Raw genomic sequence first — 14,783 nt, 5'->3', positions numbered from 1 at the left:
GAACTGAACAATGAGCTCACTTGGACTCGGGAAGGGGAACATCACACAATGGGGCCTGTCATGGGGAGGCGGGAGGGGGGAGGGATTGCATTGGGGAGTTATACCTGATATAAATGATGAATTGATGGGTGCTGACGAGTTGATGGGTGCAGCACACCAACATGGCACATGTATACATATGTAACAAACCTGCACGTTATGCACATGTACCCTAGAACTTAAAGTATAATAAAATAAAAAAAATAAAAAATAAAAAAAAAACGAATAGAAGCTCATTACTAAAATGTGGATTAATTCGCAAATCATAGGCAAACCAGGTATCAGACACCTAGTAGGATACTGTGGAAATAGTCAAATTTGCAACATGACATTTCTTAGGCTGGATTTTATAAACAATGATCCACCATAGCTTACAATATGTAATTTTCTATATCTCAATGACCCATGATGGTTTACAATGTGTAACTTTCTATCTTTACTTCTTCTGGAGACAATGTATGTACCCGAAGGGGAGATTACAGGCATACTTTATATTTAAGGTCCTGTAGCTACTTCTTACCTCTAATCATTTTTGAGCATTAAGATGTACAACTTACATCTTAAGTAGAACTTCAAACTTGTGAAAATATTAACTAAGAATACTCCTTGCTCTCACCATAGGCAGGCCAATGGAATTAAAAAATGCAGTCACAGAATGATAGGACAGAATTGTTAAACCAGGAAATTAAGGACCAGAAAAGTAATTTGCCCAAGTTTAGACAGCCAGTCAATGGCAGGGTTGCAACTAGAATCCTAGATTGGCACTCTTTTTGCTGTATTAATGGACTATTGAAATTTAAAGCTTGATATTCAAGAAAGACTTGAAAACCATTAATAAGATTCTATTTAAATATTTTCTTATTTACCAAGAATATAGCCTAACCCCCTCATTTTAAATGAAGACACAAAAACACAATAGAATCATACAACTTAATAGATCCAGTGTTAATATCAAATTTATTGCTCCAAAAAGTAAAAGTGTCACTTCCTTTATCATTAATATTTTGCATGTTGGGTAAAATGTCCTATTCTGAGCTCTAACAACCAGATCATTCCTTTGAGTCACTGGAGTATATGTTCTCTCTTTTAGATCCCCCCTCCGCCTTAAGAAGTTTCAAACACAAATCTCACTGCATGGCACAGTGACACATGAAACACGGCAGACTGCTGACAATCAAAAGCCAAAGGGCATTAAAGCTTGCTTTAAACAAGATCATTGAAAAATCAGTTTTAAGTTCATACAATGTCATATCATTAAACTGTGTTTTCACTTATGAAATATGACTGCCATGCCAATGCTATTTTGTTTTAGCAGTGCTATTGTATGGTGAAAATGTTTCAATATCATACAATAACCTAAACACATTTTAGTTAAACTTTATTGAAATATTTATGATATTATGGATCTCTCAGCTTAATTTTCAAATGGATTTACTGAAATTCATTGGGTTGCTCTATCCATGAGCCCACTTCAATAGCAGATCTACAGGGCTAGAATATTCAAATATGCCACTTACTGGTCTTATTCTGTATCCAAAGAAGTATTATATAGGGTCCCATGTGTGACAAATACTTGCCAAAGGTTGACAAAGGAAGCAGCTCTGCTGATTCTGACTTCCTGCTTTGTTCACTATAGCCACTACTACTGATGTATTCTGTAATTTGTTTCTATTATTGGCCCAGCAACTATGGGGAGAGACTTCAGAGAGGCGAGGCAAGGAAACCAGGAATGAATCAATGGTGGAGGTATCCAAAAGAAAAGAAAAGAAAAGAAAAAAGTGGAATCATGTCATTTGCAGCAACATGGATGATCATTATACCAACTGAAATAAGCTAGGCCCAAAAAGACAAATATTGCATGTTCTCACTTATATTTGGAAGCTGAAACAGTTGATCATATAAGACAGAGGGTGGAATGATAACCAAATACTAGAAAGGGTATGTGGATGGAAGCGGGGATTAAGAGAGGTTGCTTAATGAGTACAAGCATACAGTTAGAAGGAGTACATTCTAATGCTCAATAGCAGAGCACGGTGACTACAGTTAACAACACATATCGTATATTTTAAAATAGCTAGAAAAGAGGACTTAAAACCTTCCCAGCACATACAAACGAGAAGTACTTGAGGGTGACGGATACTGAAAATACTCTGACTTGATCATGACATGTTCTATGCATGTAACAAAATATCACATGCGCCCCATAAACATGTACAAATATTATGTATCAACAAAAAAATAGGTAGAGGCATCTGACTTCTCTGGGCCTTAGTATAATGGTGCTGGTGCTGGTGCTGTGGTCATCAGAACACTGGTGACAGAAGAATCCCCGTGATGTTTTAGTTTCCTAAAGAGTAGCAGAGTGATTTCGAGCCCTTCTATTTCACTTAAACACCACACATGTGCACCACAAAGTCGAAGTGAAAGCAACAGAAATCTGTCTTGATTCAGAACAGCAGTTGATGTCTGAGTTTGCTCCCCATACATATTCCTGCAGACATGGGTGAGAGCCAAAATATCTAACAAACCGGAATAGAATGGGCACTAACTAATCAGGGTAGCTGGGAGCAGCCATAGGGGCATACTACTGAGTACCTACCTTCTACTTTTTATTATTATTATACTTTAAGTTCTGTGATACATGTGCAGAACGTCCAGTTTTGTTACATAGGTATACACATGCCATGTTGGTTTGCTGCACCCATCGACCCATCACCTACATTAGGTATTTCTCCTAATGCTTTCCCTCCCATAGCCCCCTACCCACTGACAGGCCCCAGTGTGTGATGTTCCCCTCCCTGTGCCCGTGTGTTCTCATTGTTCAACTCTCACTTATGAATGAGAACATGTGGTGTTTGGTTTTCTGTTCTTGTGATAGTTTGCTAAGAATGATGGTTTCCAGCTTCATCCATGTCCCTGCAAGACATGAACTCATCCTTTTTTATGGCTGCATATTATTCCATGGTGTATATGTGCCACATTTTCTTTATCCAGTCTATCATTGATGGGCATTTGGGTTGGTTCTAAGCCTTTGCTATTGTGAATAGTGCCACAATAAACATATGTGTGCATGTGTCTTTATAGTAGAATGATTTATAATCTTTTGGGTATATACCCAGTCATGGGATTGCTGGGTCAAATGGTATTTTTAGTTATAGATCCTTGAGGAATTGTCACTCTATCTTCCACAATGGTTGAACTAATTTACATTCCTACCAACAGTGTAGAAGCATCTGAGTACCTACCTTCTTACAGAGCATGTCTTCAGCTTGGTGAAGAGAGGGTCCTCTGAATTTCTAGGTGGGGGTAAACTTATCCCCTTTATTTCACCATTATCAGAAGGTGCTCTGCTCCTGCCCTGCCATGCTCTCCTGCCAGGTAGGAGAAGAACCAGTGATGGTTAAAGTTAATATTGCTTTGAGAGTCTTAATCTCCTCAGCTGCTGACAAAGTTGCTTTTACTCTACTCATTACTTAGTTCAGTTCAATTTCTTTTTTAATCTCTTTAGAAAAGGTGAGGTAGGTTTTTGTTGGGTTTGTCAAAGATCAGATGGTTGTAGATGTGTGGCATTACTTCTGAAGCCTCTCTTCTGTTCTATTGGTCTATATCTGTTTTGGTACCAGTACCATGTTGTTTTGGTTACTGTAGCCTTGCAGTATAGTTTGAAGTCAGGTAGCGTGATGCCTCCAGCTTTGTTCTTTTTGCTTAGGATTGTCTTGGCTATATGGACTCTTTTGGTTCCATATGAAATTCAAAGTAGTTTTTTCTAATTCTGTGAAGAAAGTCAATGGTAGCTTGACAGGGATAGCATTGAATCTATAAATTACTTTGGTCAGTATGGCCATTTTCACAATATTGATTCTTCCTATCCATGAGCATGAAATTTTTTCCATTTGTTTGTGTCCTCTCTTATTTCCTTGAGCTGTGGTTTGTAGTTCTCCTTAAAAAGGCCCTTCACAGCCCTTTTAAGTTGTATTCATCGGCATTTTATTCTCTTTGTAGCAATTGTGAATTGGCTCGTGATTTGCTGTTGGTCTATTATTGGCATATAGGAATGCTTGTGATTTTTGCACATTGATTTTGTATCCTGAGAGTTTCCTGAAGTTGCTTATCAGCTTAAGAAGATTTTGGGCTGAGATGATGGGGTTTTTTAAATATACAATCATGCCATCTGCAAACAGAGACAATTTGACTTCCTTTCTTTCTATTTGAATACCTTTATTTCTTTCTCTTTCCTGATTGCCCTGGCCAGAACTTCCAATACTATTTTGAATAGGAGTCGTGAGAGAGGGCATCCTTGTCTTGTGCCAGTTTTCAAAGGGGATGCTTCCAGGTTTTGCCCATTCAGTATGATATTGACTGTAGGTTTGTCATAAATAGCTCTTATTTTTTGAGATACATTCCATCAATACCTAGTTTATTGAGAGTTTTTAGCATAAAGGGGGTGCTGAATTTTATCCAAGGCCTTTTCTGAGTCTATTGAGATAATCCTGTGGTTTTTGTCATCGGTTCTGTTTATGTGATGGATTACATTTATCGATTTGCATATGTTGAACCAACTTGCATCCCATGGATGAAGCCAATTTGATCGTGGTGGATAAGCTTTTTGATGTGCTGCTGGATTCAGTTTGCCAGTATTTTATACAGGATTTTTACATTGATGTTCATCAGGGACATTGGCCTGAAATTTTCTTTTTTTGTTGTGTCTCTGCCAGGTTTTGGTAACAGGTTGATGCTGGCCTCATAAAATGAGTTAGGGAGGATTCCTTCTTTTTCTGTAGATTGGAATAGTTTCACAAGGAATGGTACCAGCTCCTCTTTGTACCTCTGGTAGAATTAGGCTATGAATCCATCTGGACCTGGGCTTGTTTTGGTTGGTAGGCTATTAATCACTGCCTCAATTTCAGAACTTGTTATTGGTCTATTCAGGGATTCAACTTTTTCCTGGTTTAGTCTTGAAAGGGTGTATATGTCTAGGAATTTATATATTTCTTCTAGATTTTCTAGTTTACTTGCATAGATATGTTTATGGTATTCTTTCTTTTCTTATTAGTCTGGCTAGCGGTCTATCAATTTTATTGATCTTTTCAAAAAAACCTGCTCCTGGATTCATTAATTTTTTGAAGGGTTTTTCATGTCTCTACCTCCTTCAGTTCTGGGCTGATCTTAGTTATTTCTTGCCTTCTGCTAGCTTTTGAATTTGTTTGCTCTTGCTTCTCTAGTTCTTTTAATTGCGATATTAGGTTGTTGATTTTAGATCTTTCCTGCTTTCTCCTGTGGGCATTTAGTGTTTATACATTCCCCTCTAAACACTGCTTTAGCTGTGTCCCAGAGATTCTGGTATGTTGTGTCTTTGTTCTTATTGGTTTCAAAGAACATATTTATTTCTGCCTTAATTTTGTTATTTACCCAGTAGTCATTCAGGAGCAGGTTGTTCAGTTTCCATGTAGTTGTGTGGTTTTGAGTGAGTTTCTTAATCCTGAGTCCGAATTTGATTATACTGTGATCTGAGAAACTGTTTGTTATGAGTTCCATTCTTTTGCATTTGCTGAGGAGCATTTTACTTGCAATTATGTGGTCAATTTTAGAATAATTGCGATGCAGTGCTGAGAAGAATGTATATTCTGTTGATTTGGGGTGGAGAGTTCTGTAGATGTCTATTAGGTCCACTTGGTCCAGAGCTGAGTTCAAGTCCTGAAAATCCTTATTAATTTTCTGTCTTGTTGATCTGTCTAGTATTGACAGTGGGGTGGGGCACTAAAGTCTCCCACTATTATTGTGATTATTGTGTGGGAGTCTAAGTCTCTTTGTAGGTCTCTAAGAACTTGCTTTATGAATCTGGGTGCTCCTGTATTGGGTGCATATATATTTAGGATAGTTAGCTCTTCTTGTTGCATTGATCCCTTTACCATTACGTAAATACCCTTCTTTGTCTTTCTTGATCTTTGTTGGTTTAAAGTCTGTTTTATGAGAGACTAGGATTGCAACCCCTGGGTTTTTTTGTTGTTTGTTTGTTTTTGCTTTCCATTTGCTTGGTAAATATTCCTCCATTCCTTTATTTTGAGCCTACGTGTATCTTTGTGAGATGGGTCTCCTGAATACAGCACACCGATGGGTCTTGACTCTTTATCCAAGTTGCCAGTCTGTGTCTTTTATTTGGGGCATTTAGCCCACTTACATTTAAGGTTAATATGGTTATGTGTGAATTTGATCCTGTCATTATGATGCTGGCTGGTTATTTTGCCTGTTAGTTCATGCAGTTTCTTCATAGTATCAATGGTCTTTATAATTTGGTGTGTTTTTGCAGTGGCTGGTACTGATTTTTCCTTTCCATATCTAGTGCTTCCTTCAGGAGCTCTTGTAAGGCAGGCCTGGTGGTGACAAAATCTCTCAGCATTTGCTTGTCTGTAAAGGATTTGATTTCTCCTATGTTTATGAAGCTTAGTTTGGCTGGATATGAAATTCTGGTTTGAAAATTCTGTTCTTCAAGAATGTTGAATACTGGCCCCCACTCTCTCCTGGCCTATAGTGTTTCTGCAGAGAGATCTGCTGTTAGTCTGATGGGCTTCCCTTTGTGGGTAACTCGACCTTTCTCTCTGGCTGCCCTTAACATTTTTTCCTTCATTTCAACCTCGGTGAATCTGACAATTATGTGTCTTGGGGTTGCTCTTCTCAAGGATTATCTTTGTGGTATTCTCCGTATTTTCTGAATTTGAATGTTGTCCTGTCTTGCTAGGTTGGGGAAGTTCTCCTGGATAATATCCTGAACACTTTTCCAACTTGGTTCCATTCTCTCCATCACTTTCAAACAATGGGGAAAGGATTCCCTATTTAATAAATGGTGTTGGGAAAACTGGCTAACCATATGCAGAAAACTGAAACTGGACCCCTTCCTTACACCTTATACAAAAATTAACTCAAGATGGATTAAAGACTTAAACGTAAGCCCTAAAACTATAAAACCCCTAGAAGAAAACCTAGGCAATACCATTCAGGACATAGGCATGGGCAAAGAATTCATGACTAAAACACCAAAAGCAATGGCAACAAAAGCCAAAATTGACAAATGGGATCTAATTAAAGTAGAGAGCTTCTGCACAGCAAAAGAAACTATCGTCAGAGTGAACAGGCAACCTACAGAACGGGAGAAAATTTTTGCAATCTATCCATCTGACAAAGGGCTAATATCCAGAATCTACAAGGAACTTAAACAAATTTACAAGAAAAAACCAAACGAATCCTTCAAAAAATGGGTGAAGGATATAAACAGACATTTCTCAGAAGAAGACATTTATGCAGCCAACAAACATATGAAAAAAAAAAAACAACTCATCCTCACTGGTCGTTAGATAAATGCAAATCAAAACCTCAATGAGATACCGTCTCATGCCAGTTAGAATGGCAATCATTAAAAAGTCAGGAAACAACATATGCTGGAGAGGATGTTGAGAAATAGGAATGCTTTTACAATGATGGTGGGAGTGTAAATTAGTGCATCCATTGTGGAAGACAGTGTGGCGATTCCTCAAGGATCTAGAACTAGAAATACCATTTGACTCAGCAATCCCATTACTGGGTATACACCTAAGGATTATAAATCATTCTACTATAAAGGCATATGCACAAGTATGTTTATTGCAGCACTATTCACAATAGCAAAGACATGGAACCAACCCAAATGCCCATCAATGGTAGACTGGATAAAGAAAATGTGGTTCATATATGCCATGGAATGCTATGCAGCCATAAAAAAGGATGAGTCCATGTCCTTTGCAGGGACATGGATCAAGTTGGAAACCATCACTCTCAGCAAATTAACACAGGAAGAGAAAATCAAACACCACATGTTCTCACTGAAAATTGGGAGATGAGCAATGAGAACACATGGACACAGGGAGGGGAACATCACACACCAGGGCCTGTCAGGGGGTGGGGAGCTAGGGTAGGGATAGTATTAGGAGAAATACCTAATGTAGACGAGTTGATGGGTGCAGCAAACCAGCATGGTACGGGCATGCCTATGTAACAAACCTGTATGTTCTGCACATTTATCCCAGAACTTAGAGTATATCAATAATAAAAAAAGAGATTAAGTAAAAAATAAAATACAAAGAAAGAAAAGAAAAGGAGAGGTAGGTAAGAGAGAGAGAGGAAAGAAAACTAGTATTTGTAGTTATCCTACTCTAAAAAACTACTATTCAACTAAGACAACTAAGAAAAATATATTCCAGTAAAAAAATTTTAAAATTACATTATAAGAGTGAACAGGACTATTTAAACAATCTGTACTTTAATTAATTAATAATCCAGATTAATACAAAATTTTTAAAATCCAGATTAATATTAGACCTCTTTTAGAATTTGTCTAGCAGGTTTTCCAGTTTCCACCAGAAAACCCCATAAAAATACTTATCTATTGGGTTATCCTGCTAGATAAAAATCTTAGAAAGCTCTAATATTAATCCGAATTTTTAAAAAAGGCAAATTGTAGAATCTAAGGAGCAGGTATCTTAATATGTCTTCTATTCATATCAATGGCAGGTGTGTGTGGCAAACTTTTCTCTTCTCCAGATGTTTGTGTCCTGATCAACCCTTGTTTTCTTTATGGTCAAATCAGCATCTTCAGCAGGCACTCTGCATAGAATCATTGGTTTCAGAACACGATGCCCTGTCCTATTCAAAGGAAGAGTCTCATCCGGAGAAACACTAATAATTTTGGCTAAATAGCTAATAATAATTAACTTAAAAATATTTGGCTGTGACTTTTATTTAAACATTAAAAAAGAGTTAAAGCAATATATGAATATGGTAAAAAAAATTCAAATAGTATCGAGCAAAGTTAAATGAAAAGTAAAATCCCCTTTTCTTTACCCCCAATCCTAGCTCCTCTTCTGAAAAATAAATGATAGTTTCTTTTTCATTCTTTGAAACTATGAAAAAAAGGAAAGAAGGCAGGAATGAAGGAGAGAAATAAGGAGCGAGAAAGTTGTACACAATGCGATTATTCTGTACACTCCTTGGCATTTTGGTATATTTGTCCTATAGTATTTCTTGGAATATGTTCCCAATGAATGTATTTGGATCATTCTTTCAAAGTCTGCATTATGATAATTTTGGAATGTATAGAAAATTACAAAGTTTGGTACATAGCACCCATACGCCCCGTCTTGATTAAAATTATCAATGTTTTGCCCTATTTGATGATTTTATCTTTCAATCATCTATGTAGCTTTATTTTTCTGAATAATTTCAATGTAAACTGCAGATATCATGACACTTCACTCTAAAATCCATCAGCACTCAGTGCTTAAAACTGAGAACAGCATCTCGTATAGCCATTTCTGTATCTAACAAAATTAATAATTATCAAATATAACAATAATTAGTAATACCCAGTGACTATCAAAATGCATCCAATTATTTCCCAATTGTCATCAACTGATTTCTGTAGAACTTGTATTTCATTAATGATGACACCTTGAATTTGTATATCAAATTTTTAAAATCTCTGATAATCTAGAACAATGAGCTCCTTCATACATTTTTTAAAGATGACAGTGACTTTATGAAGAGATCAACTCTGTTTGGTTGTTTCCTCAGGATGTCATTTAACTGGTTCCTCTACTCCCTCATCTTCTGCATAACTAACCAATATGCCTATATTTCATGCATTGCGGTAAGTGCATTTTGTATATCTAATCTCATTTAATCCTTACAACAACCCAGAGATACTAATTATACTAGTACACCTATTTTGATAAGAACATGGAGGTTAGAGAGGTCAATTCAATTCTCTAAGGTCAAATATTGTCTGTGTTCTCTTCCCTGTTCTTTCTACGTATGTCACATATAGTTTTGTCTAGTGTCATAACATTTACGTATGTCACATATAGTTTTGTCTAGTGTCATAACATTTAGAGTTGGAAAACACTTAATTTTACGTATCAAGAAAAAGATGCCCAGAGAGACCAACTGTGTGATATGGCTAGTCATGTAATTACTTAGTACATAATTTTGAAACGCAAAAAGGACTTAATGAGCTGGTGTCACCATGAAAGGTCAGCTGGCTTCTCACAGGGTGGCATTACATTTGTAAATCTGCCAAGGTATAAAGCAGTGTTTACAAAGTGTGGCATACAAGGTAATTTTTGATCCACGCATGAAAAATTTTTATTTCTGTAGTAATTTATTCTAATGCATCTTAGGGAAATAACATAACTAGTTCACTGACCTCAGATATTAATCTTTAATCTGAGGCTCAGTTTAAAAAAGGGGTGAGTTAATTTAGAGAAAAATGTTAATAAAACAATGGCTCAGAGGGTATTATTATATTTAGAGCAATAAAATTATGACAGAAGAAAATGAATCCATAGAGGACCTTATTTAGGATGAGCTCATGTTAACTTAATTCATGTATGAAAATAGAGTGTATATTTATTAATTCATGATGAGAAATAAAACAGTTGTGTGCGCTGGAACTCTATGTGATGAATAAATTATCTGCCCATAGGTAGACCTCAAAATTAAAACAAGGGAAAATTATTTAAATGATTCCAAAGTTTAATAACTTCAGGCCAAATATGTCCAGTTCATCCCTGTTCAAAAAAGTTCTGGCCTTGCCAATGGGACTTTTACACCAAAGCTCCTCTGTTAAAATTTACCTATCTCTTAGACACTACAAGATGACTGATTTTCTCTTCTGGTTGATTAGGTATGCTGATATTCAATATTGTTACTGGAAAACCATATCTGAAAATCCATTTTGCCTAAGGAATCATTACATATCTCGGCTCCAATCCGTCCTCTGTTGGCTATACAATGTAACTCAGAGAGGCTATTTTTACTTCCCTTATGTCCCATTTATGGTAGGCTCCAAATATTAATGGTAGATACTAGTGACCTTGACCTAGATTGCTAGTTTCTGGCACATTTTCTTCTATACCATGTGCCCTATGCAAGTAACTTCCACAGAACAAATAAAATTTCCCACACTAATAAATCTGAAACCTATAAAATTCATGATATGACATATCATCTCACTCCATTGAATACATATATTTTTATTAAAATATAGCCCTTTACTGCTTACAGTTAATACAATGAAAATGGAAGCCTGACAGCTTGCTACCAAAGTCCCATAAAGTTTAGAGAATTTACCCCCAGGCCCATGCCTTCACCCTCTACTTTTTTGTTATGTTTACCTAGTTCAGTAATATCAGAGATACAAGTTAATTTGAGTGAATTCTTACAACTATTTATACTCAGACAATGGATTTAAAAATGAGAATTATTAAATCCGCTAGCTTACTTATCTTTTATTTTTACCATTCTACAGAAATCCTGCTGGTGGCTGTGGATCAAGGTGAAACCTGGAGGCCAAGTAGGTTCATCTTCAAAGTTTGTATCTGAAAACATTGGCCACATATCCATCTATGATTTGGGTGGAGGTCAAAAATATAATCTGAGTTTTTATTGAATGGTACTACAAGTCAAGTTTCCAAATAGGAATAATAACTGTAGAAGCAAATATTCCAACTCTATCTCCTAAAAGTTAACTCTAATAGATCTTAAATGGAATTAAAGTGAAACCATAATGTGTACTGATACACAAAGGTCACTTCCATGTAAAGGGTTTTAGTTTATTCTCTCCAATTCACAATGGAACAACAGGCTAAAAAAGTCATTTGGGGTCAAAAACACAATGTACACTGTTAAGAAAATGAAGAGACAAGCCACAGACTGAGAGAAAGTATTTGCAAAACACATATATGACAAAGGACTTTTCACCAGAATATGTAAAGAACTCTCAAATCACAATAATAATAAAACAATAATCCAATTTGTTAAACCGGGCAACAAAGTAAAATGGATACTTCATCAAGTAATTGAGGCCGGTAGAAAACAAGCACATCAAACGTTATTCAAAATTATCAGTCAGCAGAGGAATGCAAATTCCAGTGATAATGAGGTACCACCACACACCTATTAGCATGTCTCATATATTCATGTGAATACTCATAATGGGTTAAAAAGTTTGACAATAGCAAATGCTGACAAGGATGTAGAGCAACTAGAACTTTCACATATGGCTGGTAGGAACACAAATGGGTACAGTCACATCAGAAAATGGTTTGGTAATTTAACATTTTAAAAATTTAGCATATACTTCTCATATGACCCAGCTGTTCCACTCCCAGGTATTTATCCAAAAGAAAAAAAGATATAAGTTCACATAAAACCTGTACACAAATATTTATAGCAGCTTTATTTCTTATTGCAAAAATCTCAAAACATTTCAAATGTCATCAAGTAGAAAAGGGAAAAACAAATTGTTGTACATTCATACAATGGCATACTACTAGCAATAAAAAGGAAGACACTCCAGAGACATGCAGCAACATGGATGAATCTCAAATGCATAATGCTAGAAGAAAGATGCCAGACTCAAAAAGTTATATATTGTATGATTCAATTTATATGTCATTTCAGAAAAGGCAAACTGATAGAGACAGAAATCAGTTATCCGTTCATTGTCTGGAGGGGATAAAGGGGAGAGGTGGGACTAATTATAAAGGAGCACAAGAAAACTTTTCACAGTAATGGAAATATTCCACATCCTGATTGTGGTGATGCCTACACAGCTGTATAGGTCTGTTAAAATTCACAGGACAATATATTTTTAAAAGCAAACATTATAAAAAAAACTGACACACACACATACACACACACATTATAGATTAGATAAACTTGAATTATGGAGACCAGAGCCCCGGTGACCCCAAACTGTATTTAGACCAAAGTGCACTATGCTGGGCACTGGAAATAAATGAGGAGGAAAAACACACATAGCCCTTGCCTTACTGGAGCATTCATCTAGGCAGATATTAATGAAATCACTGTGTAAATGTGAAAACATACACTATGATAATTGCTTTGTGTTTCAAAGAAAACTACCCGAGTGAAGGATTTTAGGATCAAGAGACTTTGTACCCCTTTCTACTCTCTCCCTCATCTTGTTAGCATGTTAATATGTTAAGAACCCCAAGAGTCTCTGCTGTGACTATAAAGATGCTTAATTGAATATTTACTATATGTATTTGGTTGTGAAATTTTCCTATTAGCATCTTACAGAATATTTAATACTACATGTAAAGAGACATAGGAATAAATAACCATATTACATTTTTTCAATTTTTAGCTTTCCTTATTAAATTGATATTAACAGAAAAATAGCAAACAATCCAAAACCACTAAGAGGGAAAAATACATTTCCCTGTTTTGGTTTTTTTCTGGGTCTTTGGATAAGACAATGAATCAGGAACTAAAAAGAACTGTATTTCTCTCCAGATCTATTTCTGATGAAATCTGCCTGTTTGGCAACATTTTCAGCCTCAAAATACATTATCCAGACATCCAAATTCTTGACATGGAATCATAAAGCAATCTCGACTTTTACTTAATAGGTTTGTTGTCCTATATTGTGGGATGGGACAAATGAGTAAATACATTGATATTGTTGAGTGCAAAGATTCTTACTGTGAGATAAAGAAGATACACATATTTAATGGAGGAAGGCAGAGAATATGTTTGTAGGTTTGGATTAGAATTAGAGATTTCAGTATTATTTTATTATTTATAAATGTATTATTTAATTTAAAATTAAAAAAATTTTGATATGGCTAAGGTCCACTGTCACTTTAACACCAAAAAATAAATACGGTACTTACTTAAATAGTTTTTATTCTGCTCATGACCAACTTCATGTTTCTTTTCAAATCACCTTCTCTTTTTTTTTTTTCCTAACCCCTTTGCTGTACTTTCAGTTGAGCTGAAAATTGTTCCCTTCAAAGTGAAATTGTTTTGGAGTTTTCAGCAAACATTGCTGTGGCTTAGGTTAGAGTCTAGGTGAGTCTAGTCGTTGATTCTTCTGTCATCTAGGATGGTTTCTAATTTATATGAATTAGCTTCAAGTAGAAAGCAGACATTACGAATATCTCTACACACATTACTATAGCCTCATTTTAATGTGCCACACCCAAATATAATTCTGCAGTCAATGGACAATCATTACTTAAATTAAAGGGGGGCGGGGAAGGAAACAAAAGCCAGTTTCCAAAGATCAAAAAGAAGAAAATTAATTACAAGTAAATTGCAGAGAAACTATAGTTTGCAATGAGTCATACGGTTAATTATAACATGAGTCTAAAGCTCTCCTTTGACATGGAAAATAAATAATCGGGTATTAGTGGATTTTCCCTTCTGAATGTGAAAATAAATTCCAGGGTGTGGGTTGATTTGGCTTAGTGTTTTATATCCAATTTCTTCTTCTGACAGTTGGCCTTTTCAAAATTTTTATTTATAGTAATCAAATAATCATAGGAACACATACCTGTTTTGTGTTGCTCCATTAAATACTGCTTGGTCAAGAAAAATTTTTTAGCCCATTACATAATATTTAAAAGTACTCCAAATAAAGGAATGACAAAGCTGTTATAAAAGTATGGAACTGGTGAATGTCAGAATGATTGTTGCCAGGTTAGTACTTCCTCAAAGGTCAGTCATCCATTTTTATTTCTATGGCATTTTGTGACATTTGGAGTTGCAGACTGGTCTATATTTTTTAAAAAATCAAAAAGCACATGACTTAGATTTTAAATTGTTTGAAAGAAAAAGAGGGAAGGGTTTATACTTTTCCAATTTACCTGCACTTTAGTCTGTAGAACTCCATTTTTTTTCTGAAGTTC

The 14,783-nt window shown here is 35.7% G+C and overlaps 1 non-coding gene across 1 annotated transcript; it reads left to right on the top strand.

The window, feature by feature from the left end:
- The first annotated feature begins 8,377 nt into the window (after positions 1-8,377).
- Positions 8,378-8,439, top strand: LOC111523517. The gene has a single exon (XR_002725551.1). It is a non-coding gene; the product is annotated as a U7 small nuclear RNA (small nuclear RNA).
- Positions 8,440-14,783: the final 6,344 nt, after the last annotated feature.

This window comes from Piliocolobus tephrosceles, chromosome 11 (assembly GCF_002776525.5).
Source record: "Piliocolobus tephrosceles isolate RC106 chromosome 11, ASM277652v3, whole genome shotgun sequence".
Lineage (NCBI taxonomy): Eukaryota > Metazoa > Chordata > Mammalia > Primates > Cercopithecidae > Piliocolobus > Piliocolobus tephrosceles.
This window is presented reverse-complemented; position numbering and strand designations above follow the sequence as displayed.